This window comes from Pogona vitticeps, chromosome 1, assembly GCF_051106095.1.
Source record: "Pogona vitticeps strain Pit_001003342236 chromosome 1, PviZW2.1, whole genome shotgun sequence".
Lineage (NCBI taxonomy): Eukaryota > Metazoa > Chordata > Lepidosauria > Squamata > Agamidae > Pogona > Pogona vitticeps.
This window is the reverse complement of record NC_135783.1, coordinates 89,001,736-89,012,969: the sequence shown is the minus strand read 5'-3', so window position 1 is coordinate 89,012,969 and position 11,234 is coordinate 89,001,736. Positions and strand designations below refer to the sequence as shown.

General features: G+C 39.6%; 1 long non-coding RNA gene across 5 annotated transcripts in view; it reads right to left on the bottom strand.

The window, feature by feature from the left end:
* Positions 1–209: 209 nt before the first annotated feature.
* Positions 210–11,234, bottom strand: part of LOC110079203 (uncharacterized) — a 35,959-nt gene continuing 24,934 nt past the window's right edge. For 4 of the 5 annotated variants that reach the window (XR_012086300.2, XR_012086302.2, XR_002300580.3 and 1 more), the window contains exons 2-3: positions 10,542–10,716; positions 9,463–10,402 (exon numbers count right to left, since the gene is read on the bottom strand). This is a non-coding gene — a long non-coding RNA (uncharacterized LOC110079203). Of the gene's footprint in view, positions 1,317–3,307; positions 3,376–9,462; positions 10,403–10,541; positions 10,717–11,234 lie in introns of those variants that run through there. The other variant, XR_013540642.1, reaches the window with a different exon arrangement.

Genomic DNA, 11,234 nt, shown 5'->3' with positions numbered 1-11,234 from the left:
TTGGCAAGAGCAGGACTGTTAATGACAGGACATTTCAGAGGTCACATATTCATAATGTCACCATAAATTGGAAGTTACAGGATGGCACATAGGATGGCACAACAAGAACAACAAATCTTCCCTCCACGATTTCTTAGTGTTGCTTCCATCTTCTTTTTCCTTCTTTCCTTCCTTCAATAACTGGGTGAATAAGTGCATGTCACACATTGGGCATAGTTCCTAACCTTTAAAAAGAAGGAAATTAACCAAACCATACATTACCTTAAAGTTGCAACTTGCAATACCTTTCTGAATTCTTGTTAATATACCACAGGCATATGGAATAAGAGAGTGTATTGACCAGGCATGCAACCAAAATGAACCTCAGTACCTCAGTCGTTAGCTAAGATATTTCACACAAGCTTTATACAGACATCGATAAGATTTTGGCAATTATATTTTAGCAAAAAGTGATAAACCAGATGACGGACATGAAGACCTAAGACACAGGAAAGGCAGGGTACTTCTTAATGCTTTTCTTGAAAAAGTGGTGGTGGGGATATGCTTGCATAATTGGAGTTTCTCTCCTGTGCTTAGAGGATGGCGTTGCTATCTCCATTTATTTTCCAAGACAACCTCTACAACATTCATGCTCAAAAAGTAGATTATAAGGGACTCTCTTTCTCTTCTTATATATATGCCTGCATTTTTTTACAGAACTTGCTTTGTCTCCAGGCTCTGTTTAGTTATTTCCACAATTATATTATTTAGAAATTGCACGAGTACACTTTAAAAAAAAAATACTGAAGTGGCCGGAAGCAGTTTTTAGCAGCAGCACTTGTTTGGTACTCTCTCTTTCATCTTTGATAGGTACAGGAGATGTTAATGCAAGAAGTGTCTTTACTCCTGATGCTACTCTCCGAGACCTGTTTAGTGTTCCCTATAAACAGGAGTTGGGAACGGCAGCAACTGCTAGTAGTATTATACGAATGCCCTTCTATTTCCACCCTCCCACCTCCAGCTTCTCTTTTTTTCCTCAATGTTTTCACCTTTGCAACTTTCCATTTTGTGTTGAAATGCCACTTCTCTTCTTGACCAGAGAGAACTGAATGGATTCACCAGGCTTCTTCTCCTGCACAAAGCTGAAGAACCAGCAATACTGTATCAGCATTGACTTGGGAAACTAACTTGGGTTGGGTTCCTTCAGCACCAAAGGATTTCAGACTGGAAACATTTTAAAATGGCTCCATCCTTCTTCTGTTTATGATTCTGTTCACTTACTTGTTTGCTGGGGTTGTTCCACTTTTACCTGGCCATTATTTTACCTGGAACATGCTCTACAGAAATTCAGCAACAAAGGAACAAAGAAAGAAATTGATATGAATGAGAAATCTAACAATTAAACACATTTCTAGGAAAATAGGGCAAAACAAGTGAAAAAGAAAAACATTTTTTAAAAAAAAAACCCGTACAGTATTTACAAGTGCTTGCCAGAAGCTTTAAAAAGGGAAACAAAAAAGGTACGGAAACCCCAAAACAAAAGGAGCATCTCCCCAGGATGCATAGCAACCAGATCCTATCTTCTGTATTGGTCTTCTCACACCCAGTTGTGAAATATTGCAAACACCTGTCAAATGCCTACCTATGCAGTTGTGTCATGTTTATCCCCTTGGGCAATTCTTATTACCAGAGACCTGTTCTGACAGCTAAGCAAGCAAGGATTTGCTGCAAGAGTGGGAAAGGCAGAACTTATAAACAACTAAAGCCAGCATGAACCCTAGTCATTGCAAATCATTTAAAAAAGTCTGATCAGACTACAGGTACTTGTGGATTTTTGATTGATCTAGTGATTATTGCCACAGCAACTGACTCAATATTTTTGAGCTGTGTTGTATTGCCTGCTGTCCATGTTCATACATGTATCATACAAAGTCACACGTGTCCGTATCTACCCAACAAATGCAAAAATAGATCTTTAAAAGAGAAATAACATGTATCTGCATATTGTAAATGTCATACTGCATTTCATACAAGTAAAAAAATTAGCTTACACATAAATATGAAAAATGAAGAGCACAAACGTCCTTTTACAAAACGGAGGGACAGAGAATCTGACTTTCCAGATGGTGCTGAAGTGAAAGTCCCTTCAATCCTTGACAACATGGTCAATGGTGGGGGGTGATGGGAGCTGGAATCCAGCAACATTTATTTATTTATTTATTTATTTATTTATTTATTTATTTATTTATTTATTTATTTATTTATTTATTTATTTATTTATTTATTTATTTGACTCATATACCGCCCCATAGTGCTACAAGCACTCTCCGGGCGGTTTACAATTTTTAATTATACAGGCTACACATTGCAGGGCCACATGCTCTTGATCTGTCCCATAACTATATTTTAAAAAGAGAAGAATTCCTGGTTAGTATACAAAATCCACCAAGTCTGGTGTAGTGAACAGAGTGATGGATTAAAAGACCAGCTTCAAATTCCCACTCAGCCATGTAAACTCACTGGAGGCATGTGAAACCTGTAAATATTTCTTACCTTGAAAGCCCTGTTAAGGTCATTATAAGTTAATTTCAGCATGTTGGCATATAACACACACATACACACAACACTCCCAGCACTTGTCCAGAAGGCTATTCTTAATCGGAGGTGGAGGTGCCAAATAAGAAACAGAAAGGACACTACAAAGAAAGGGTTCAGGATCCTGTCTGCATAGTGGGAATGATATCATCAGCAGTGCTGCTAATTAATAAGTCCCTCCTTCAATTTCAAGTTGTGTGTCTCACACACAATCCAGGAGAACATCTCCATTCCTCTTATGCCTAGCTGTTAATAATAAATAATAATCTTAGAACTGCAGAGCTGGAAGGAGCCCTATGGGTCATCGAGTCCAACCCCTGTCAAGGAGGCACAGGGGTAGGGGGGGGGAATCAAACTCCCAATCTCTGGCTCTGCAGTCAGATGCCTAAACCACTGAGCTATCTAGCAGCCCCTCCTGGGGTTGGTGGAGTGGGTGGGGCAGAGGGAAGACATATTAGATGTATTGAACAAAGTGCTATTGTCATTGACAGATGAGAACTACATGTCTATAAAAGCATTAATAGCTCAGTATCAGCCTTAGTTGAAGTATCAATGCATAGATATAAAAATGGAAATTTAAGCTGTATTCTCTCTCTTTTCTACCACTTGAGCTCACTCAGTTCCTCTCGGGCTCTGTTTCTGCTGTATTTATATGTACAGTGTCTACAAAAGAGAAAGAACACAGCAGAATAAAGATATGTTAGCCTCTGTGTGTTGTTTTACAGATACTTACCTGTTAAGTGGACTGTTTAAACTATTATTTCAGCAACTGGATGTACACTGGCTTTCTGTTGTTTTTATCTGGATGGAAATAAAGATATTACTGATGAGATTATACTTGGAGTAAAGAGGCCATTCTTTGTGGATGTCAACAAGCTATAAGCAGAGAAGAAGCTTAAAAAAGAGGAGGACGTGGAAGCACATCCACGCCAATGAAGCTGCTTAGACTCGGGTTGAGTATTATCTTCTAGCTTCATGTTCACCTCTCTCCATATTCTGAGTTGCTCATTATGAACCTGAGGAAAAGCTCCCAGTAGGTAGCTCCCACTAATCATGTACCATCATGTCAATTATTACTCATGCTGAACCTTTTCTGGGTGTCCTAGGGAGAGTACTCAAAAATGGTTTGCCATTCCCTTCTTCTAGGGACACCCTGGGACTGTGCAGTTGTCCAAAGCCATACAGGCTGGCTCTACTCACAGGAGGCACACTGGGGCTTCCAAGTTTGGCTCCGCAGCCAGATACCTAACTCATTGAACTTATCCAGCCAGCTAGATAGCATTAACATGGATTTTTAATGATCATGTTGCAGGACAGGTACCTTTTGCATGACATCAACTGCCTCTTCCCACCTTGGACCAGGGCTTTTTACAACATGTCTAAAAAGTACTATGTCAGTATTAATCATTACTTTTTTAAAAAAGTCATGGTACACTTTCTATTCTTCTATAAACATTTTATCCATTAAAAAGCCTGAAAAATAGAGCAGGGACCCAAATTGCCTTAAATCATCCATAAGGACCTTTAAGCAGAATGAGATTCCTTATGCAAAGAAAAAGAAAGGAAGGGAGAAAAAAGGCATCACTAATTGTAAGATTAGTTAAAAACTTAAAGAAACAGTGTAGGTAACATATTACAAGCTATGTCATTACTTCCAAAACATTCCTTCCAAACTCTGCCTTGGACAAAGACAAGTCTTTTGTGTTGGAGGAAGCTACATAGAAAATTAATTGGTCAGAAAATGATATGAATATGAATGACTACAGTACTTGGATCGAATAAATTACTGTGCTGATAGGATGCAAACAAGGGTTAGCATGGGGAATTGCACTGTGTAGATCACACTGGCAATTATTTTAACAAAGAAACAATAGGAGGCTTGTTCCCCGGCTAATCTTCTAAACACATTCATATAGGCTTCCAGCCCATGATAATTAAGACATTATATTTGCTATTCTGAATCAGTTTGCTGTGATTGCCATAACACATCAGGTATCTAGTACATTTTGCCTTTTCAGGTCTTGGTTTGGTATGATTTTAGGCAACTCCCACAGCTGTTGCTACTCCATGGCTGCTGGCTCCTTGTATTCTACCACTTTATCAGACGGGCATAACCGCCTTGCCATCTGTAAACAATATGAGGGCCTCACTGGGCCGAAATTCACAGCATGGGTGGCACCATGACACAGTGGTGTGGCATCATGTCCTTTAAAAGTGCTGTGATACTGTGCTTAAAGTGTGGCCGTAAGACTCAGAAGACCCAAGTTCAAATCCACACTTGGTCACAAGGAAAAAGAAGAATGTGAGGAATCTTCATCATTTGAAAGGAAGTTTGAGGACCAGAAGGATATTTAAACATAACTGAACAAGCTGAAGTTGTCACTTTCCAAAGAATGTGCAAAGCAAAGATGTCCATAGCCCTCAGATCACCTCCTCTCTGGTGTTTTGAAGTAGAATTCAAGAACTGCCTCTGGTTGTGTACAGTAATTTCTCTTGGGACCAAGGTAATCATTGCTTGGATTTTTCAACCTGACAAATCTTAGAATCTCTAATGAGTTTGTGGCAAATGTCAATGCAACAGAACAGAAATTACAAGAAGAAATAGAACAAGGAGTTCCACATTAATTAATCAATTTTTATTTATTTAATGTATCTGTATGACGTCTTTCTCCTAAAATATCCAAGGCACTTTACAGTATTAAAAGAAACAAAGTTAAAGGTTAAATAATTACAATATTAAAAAGCATTAAGCAGTTATATTAGAACTCATAAATAAAAGCAACATTAAAAACAAAAGTAAAACAATGATTTAAAATAAAACCTTTTTTTAAAAAAAAAAAAACCCGTTGGTCAACCACTCATTTAAAGGAAAGTCTGCCTGAAGAGACAGGCCTTTGTCTGCTTGTGGAAGGACAGCAAAGATGGGAAGAAGTTCCAAAATCTGGGAGCAGCAAGAGAGAAGGCTCTCTCCCTTGTCCCCATCAGATGCACTTGTGAGTGTGGTGGAACCCAGAGGACGGCCTCTCCTGATAATCTTAAAGCCTGGGCAGGCTCATAGAGGTAGAAGTGGCCTTTTAGATAGCTTGAGCCCAAGCCGTTTAGGGCTCTGTAGGTTAAAGCACTTTGAATTATGACTGGAAATGGATCGGCAGCCAGTGGAGCTTGTTGTAGCAGGGGAGTTATATGTTCCCTGTAACCAGCCCCAATTAGCAATCTGGCTGCAGCACGCTGAACCCACTTGAGTTTTTCAACACTTTCCAAAGGCATAGAGCCCATTACAGTAATCCAGTTGAAATGCAACTAAAGCATGTGTCACCTCAGCCAGATCCGACCTCTCCGGGAACAGACACAGCTGGTGCACTAGTTTTAGCTGTGCTAAGGCACTCCTGGCCATCTCCAGGATTTGAGTCAAGAATTTAAGAAACATAGCGAAGGCAACTGCAGTATCCCTATCAACATCTCTGCTTTTCTCAAGTACAAAAAGAAAAAAGAAGGATGAGAATAGACCAGGAAGTCTTTGGAATTGTCCGAGGAGATATAATTGTCTGACTGCACTCTAAGACGGTAATTTGGACTCAATGAACAGTTTACTTTCAGTCTTTGAAATTCAATAACTTTTTCTGTCTACATCCTAGCAAACTTGCTTTACTCAAAACTGTGTCTCAGAACAATCTTGCCTGCTCTTCCTCCCCTGCTTCTCATTGTGTATAAACACAGATGCGGATATGTTAATCTTCTGATCTCTGTACAAAACTTGATGTTACTGCAATAGCAGGTAAACATCCGCCCCCTGTGTATGCCTCATAACACGCAGTAGCCCTATTTGTCAACAGGTTCGTGTTGTCCAGAGCCATGAACTTCCCTGTTCCCAAACAGTATACAAATTCTACCTACAATCAAGAGGACACAGAAAAAATTCTAATATTTCGAATGGTTCATATTTGTTGCCACCTAGTGGCCAAAAGCCAGAATGACGTGCCAATGACAGACTGGGAAGGAAGAAACCTGCCACTTTCAGTTTCTCAGTTTACTAGCCCTAGGTTCGGTTTGTCATGTCTGAGAATTTCCCAGTCTTAAATGTCATTCATCCCAAATGTTTGAAACTGGTTTTAAGTCTGCATGAAATAAACAAATTAATGTACATTTTCATAAGTGCTTTGCCTAATATATGCACAATGTGGGCAGTTGTGACAAATATACACAATTTTTGTGAGCAGGTTTGCTAATATGAAGTGGCTGCCATCAGCAATATATGCACTATAATGTACTTTCCCCTAACACTTCTCTAATATAAGCATGCTTGTTTGCATTTTTTATTACACCCCTCCACAACAAAATTTGGTCAAATGCAAATTTTGAAGGATAACTGAGTTTTGGTTCACCTAAAGGTTTGAAAGCCCACAATAGGTAATTTCAAGATGAAATGTTAATTTATCAGTTTTCTTCCCCATTCATGACTGAGCATCTTAAAACTGAGTGTCTCATGAATTCCACCTCCATCCTCAAAAACAGATGTCAGAATAAGGCATGAGTGAATAAGCCTGTGCTGCAGGGTCAGAAGACCAGCAGTCGTAAGATTGAATCCATGCGACGGAGTGAGCACCCGTCGCTTGTCCCAGCTCCTGCCAACCTAGCGGTTCGAAAGCATGCAAATGCGAGTAGATAAATAGGGACCACCTTGGTGGGAAGGTAACAGCGTTCCGTGTCTGAGTTGCACTGGCCATGTGACCATGGAAGATTGTCTTCGGGCAAAACGCTGGCTCTATGGCTTGGAAACGGGGATGAACACCACCCCCTAGAGTCGAACATGACTGGACAAAAATTGTCAAGGGGAACCTTTACCTTTACCTTTTTATAGGAATACAGTGCCTAGGCTCACTGATATTTGGATAATGCTGGAGCACTGAAGATGCCAGAGGTAAATGGGAAGAGGGAGCAGGGGGACAAGCACTTGGGCCATTCATGCTACTTGGGACCAGAAAAGGAGGGAAATCCCAGCCTTTTTAGTTCATTAGCTTTTTTGTTGCATACATGCACTCACACATCTATTATTTGGCTACAAAGTAAAACCATTATATCATAGTAGCCACTAGGAATAGGATTATAGATTTCTTAGACTAAAAATCCCATAATTCTCTATGCTGGAAATTCTACCTGGTACTGTGGTACACCAACACCTTACAGATATCTCAATACGGTTCATCTCGGAAAAATGGCCCCAGCCTAAGTCTATGTTTGGCCTAGCTCCATTCCATCTCCCTCTTCTTATCCTTGTGCTAGCTGGGACCTTTCTTTTTGAACAGGAAGCTAAGTGGAGCTAGTCCTAGCTCAGTCTCAAAGCCTTCCAGTTGACACCTTTCCCCATGGACGTCCCATTTAAGTGTCTGTCAAATGTCTGACAGGTAGAACTGCCAGAATAGAGAATGACAGGATTTTTAGTTCAAGAAATCAAAATTCCCAATCCCAATTGTTCAAGAAGAGACCACTAAAAAAGCTACCACCTATGTGACATTACATAAATGCACCTGTACACCTCTATGTTATACAGTTGTATAGTGTAGAATCATTCTAAAGATTCATGTATAGCAGGTGAATTATCCAACAACTCCAAAAAACCATAGCTCGAAGCATTTAGGCTTTCCCCACTGAACTAGAATATTAGCATCTTCTCAACATTTTTCTCTTTTGAATCACAGCAGCATCCAATTTTTACAGCATTCTAGTTTTCCAGTAAGTTACTGCAAGAAATGTATTCTTGTCCTTGCGGAAATTGGAAAAATAAAAGAGGACAGCAATATGGGTCTTGTACCTAAGGGAAATATAAATAGAGGCAAAACTGCTTCAAGGTTGTGCATATCTTTCTCACTTTTTTTAATCAAATGATGAATTGTCTATGTATTATATATACAAATGAGCTTCATGAATCTTAGAACTGGAATGAGTTTATGAAAACATTGATTAAACTTTCTTATGACAAGGGCATTTGCTGTCATCTAAAAACTAGGACAGTGATGAAGAATTTTGTGGCCCAAGGGCAGGGCTAAGTAGAATAACAAAAACTGGAACTTCTTAAGCACTAAACCAAAACCAGATCCCTATACAGATGTTTGCCCCCATGGGCAAAATCACAGGAGGTAGAATGTGGGAATAAGTCCACTGGCCCTGATATATATTCATGGAAATCTTGTCCACTGAAAAGGAGTCCCAGGGTCACTAAGTCCAACCCCTATAAGAAAGCAGGAAGAAAGTGGAAAGTCCACACCTAATAGCATCTCTGACAGATGGTCATCCATTTTGTTTTTAAACATTTAAGAAAGGAGAGTCCACTGACTTGAGGCTGTCCATTTCACTGTTAAAACCTTCTTACTGTCAAGAAGTTGTTCCTAACAAACGAAATCTTGTTTCTCATCATTTGAATCTATTACTCCAGGTTCTATGCTCTGGAGCTGCAGAAAACACGTTGACCACACTTTTAAAACAAAAGCTTCTGGAAGGCGCTGCAAAATAAACACTTTTTTTTTCACTTTCTTTGCCCCTCCAAGGAACTGAGGAATTAATTTGCCTGTATCCGGACGTGTCTGTCTTATTAAGCCACTTCATGACACTGGCAAATTAACAGCAGCCTGCTGTGGACCAAATAGGGTCCTTTGAGGTCCACATGCCATTCGGATGCAAGGATTTGCACCAGACGGCATACCAGACCTCCGACTGACCCTATTTAGCTTGATCCACCCCACTTGCCCATGTAGACAAGCCCTAAGTTAATAGTGACCAAATAGGACAATACAAGCTCCCTGCTATCTCAGAATACTTCATTGGTTTTCCATGTACCACATGATAGCAAAAGGATAACAGGTGAAGGCTGAAACAGAGAAAGGAAAAGTAAGATGTCGGCTTCTCATTTTAACAGTTTTGACTGAATTACAGCATAGTTTCTGCAAATAAGTTTAGTATTCATTTTATCATTATTTTCTCCTATGTTGGTATGAATAAAGGACACCCCACAAGACTAAATTAAGTCAAAGAGTTGCTTTGGGTAATTGACCATAAATTTGATACAAGTCACAATTGTTTGCTGACAATTAAATAAGAAAAAAAATCCTAGAAATAGAAGGGTTTTGTCTGAACTGTTAAAAAAGAATATCAAAAGAAATCCTAAAATCCTTACTACAAGCAAATAAGAGACTGCTGTTCATTGGTATACACTTCTATCAAACAAGAGTTCTAATTCTCCAATTATGCTTATAAACATAATTGGGGAATTAGAAATGAATGAATGAATCTCGTAACATTTTGATATTTCCTGCCTAGAATTGGCAGATCATCAGCATTCCATTCTCTGAGATTCAGGGGCAAAAACCTGAGACCAGAAGGCAAGCCCGTCTGATGTCAGAGGGGTGGGTCAGGAAACGGTCAGGCCAAAACTAATTCTGGCAAGCTGATTGTGGAGATGGGCATGACAGGTATCCAGGAACAAAAAATGGCTTTAGACCTCAGCTCCAGGAACAAACAAACAAACTGGTTTCTTCTGCAGATGTGAAACGGTATCCAACAGCTGTGACAGTTTCTGGCATTCCTATTTGGGCTGACATATTTGTACAGCCTTACCTACATACAGAACACGTGAATCATGGGGATTTTTTCCAAGCCCAACACCGATGTGTGGACTTGGGGAACGCTCACCATGAGGCCACAGATATTTATTTTTCTCGGCCCTGTTTTGCTGTTGCCGGTGCTTATTCAAGAAGCCATGATTCTGAAGATTAATGCACACCAACTGTCTCCTTGGACTTCTCACATCATGACTTCCATCTTTGGAGTGTTAACGCTGAACAAGCAAAACACACATATAAGCCCCTTTACCATGATCCATTGAGCCATCTAGGAATGAATTAAGTTAGTCATCTAGGCTTTAAAATGATCTCGAATTCAAAAATCTCACATTCTGCTGCTTCAGCACTGCTTACCTGGAGACATGTCTGTCTTCTGGCCTAAAGACCCAAGCATAGCAGTTCTTTGAGACTTGAATTGGTGCCCTTAAACCTGGCAACCACATACATGCAGAATGCCATATTTTCACCTCCTTCCATTTAGATTGCATATGCCACAATTTGAAAGTAGTAACAGAAGATGACCTTGGATCTAAAAACAAAGGTACAGGTATGTTTGAATCAACTATTATTTGCATCATGGACAATAAAATTCAGAAGTTAAGAAAAATAGCTGTGTGCACACACTTGCAAATATACACAGTGAGTTTTTTTTCTTTCTAAATCAGGGGAAGATTCTTTCATATGCTAACATTCAGGTGCCAAAGGGGCAAAACCAAAAGAACTAGATATGCTTCCAAACCCAGGATGCCAATGAATAATCTACAGAAGCTGCAAACACTGTCCTACCGAAATGCTTACCCTTGTATCTCACCCTCCTCTGTAGATCTGTGTTCATGCTCTTCCATGAGCTGTCTGTTTCATTTCTAAAAGCTGAATAATTTGGGGATTTGTAACTCAACTTTTAAAAAGCCCAGATTAGTATTTGCTTATTTAGAATCAAACCTGGGAGGTCCAAAACATTGTGTGGAGTGGCACGATGTTTTGCTAGGTCATTAAAATGTGAAATCTTGCAGAATTAAAGATAATGGCCCGAATAAGAGTTTGGGT